This window comes from Gopherus flavomarginatus, chromosome 4 (genome assembly GCF_025201925.1).
Source record: "Gopherus flavomarginatus isolate rGopFla2 chromosome 4, rGopFla2.mat.asm, whole genome shotgun sequence".
Classification (NCBI taxonomy): Eukaryota; Metazoa; Chordata; order Testudines; family Testudinidae; genus Gopherus; species Gopherus flavomarginatus.
This window is the reverse complement of record NC_066620.1, coordinates 29,064,340-29,065,449: the sequence shown is the minus strand read 5'-3', so window position 1 is coordinate 29,065,449 and position 1,110 is coordinate 29,064,340. Positions and strand designations below refer to the sequence as shown.

Genomic DNA, 1,110 nt, shown 5'->3' with positions numbered 1-1,110 from the left:
CAGGACAATTGACTGGAGATGGCTCTGTCCTGCACCGTCTGTGAGTCAGGCCAGGAAGAATGAAGGCTTGGGGTCTCCTAGGACATGTGACCATGTCACCTGGTACAGGAATCCATCTTAAACCTGGGGCTCTTCCCTAGGAGAGAGACAAAAGATTCCTGCCTTGTACCAAAGCTGTATAAGGGGGTGGAACAGAAGAAAGGTGGCTGCAGTCACGAGACATCCCCTAGCTACCACCTGAGTTGGAACAAGGACTATACCAGGTGAAAAGATTGGGCCAGTCAAGAAATAAGTCTAGTCTGCAAAAGAAGCTTATTGGAAGATCTCTGAGGGTGAGATTTGATCTGTATTGAGTTTCATACTGTATTAGGCTTGGACTTGCATGTTTTTGTTTTATTTTGCTCTGTGAAGAATACAAGCTCCGTAGAGAAGGAAAAGATAATGCCTTAGAAAAGTCTGTGTGTGTGTGTGTGTGTGTGTGTGTTAGATGGGTGGGAAGGTGTCTAGAAACCACTCTCCTCTAGTTTCTTTTCTCTGATTTCCTGTAGAAAATCTGAAGCAGGGAGCAAAACCCAATGCTTTCTCTGAGGTTTTAACTCAGGACCTTCAGATTACAAGACTGACACACTGCCAACTGCGCTAAGAAGGCTTGGAAAAGCTTTAGGCTCAGTGTATATAGGACCCTCCTACAGCAGTGACTGGGGCAGGGAAGGAGCCAGAGATGTGCTGGAAGAAGCAGGGGGCTCTGGTGACCAGAAACTTTTCCTGGCAGCTTTCACAGCAGCAAAGAAATCAACTCATGCTACCAGTGGACAAACTGCTGAAACTAATGGCAGCACAGGGGGGATGTTTCCAAGCTGTGCACTTACTTCTACATTTTAGAACTTACTTTCCTTTTCCTAGTAGGGCACTTTCCAGATGAATTAAGCAAAGCGAGCTGGGGAAACTGCACAAGGAATAGAAACCAGTGCTCCAGATAAGGGTTGAATTCATAACCCCAGAAGTATCCCCCTCTGCACTAACCAGTTGCACCAGTGCAGGTGTTTCTTAGACAAAGCTGGGAAGCAGGCAGTTATCAGTCTTTGTGGGTCACACCTTTGCCTTGCGATT

The 1,110-nt window shown here is 46.5% G+C and overlaps 1 non-coding gene across 1 annotated transcript; it reads right to left on the bottom strand.

Annotated features, from left to right (window-relative positions):
• Window positions 1–576: 576 nt before the first annotated feature.
• TRNAT-UGU (transfer RNA threonine (anticodon UGU)) lies at window positions 577–649 on the bottom strand. The gene has a single exon. It is a non-coding gene; the product is annotated as a tRNA-Thr (tRNA).
• Between the last annotated feature and the right edge of the window lie 461 nt (window positions 650–1,110).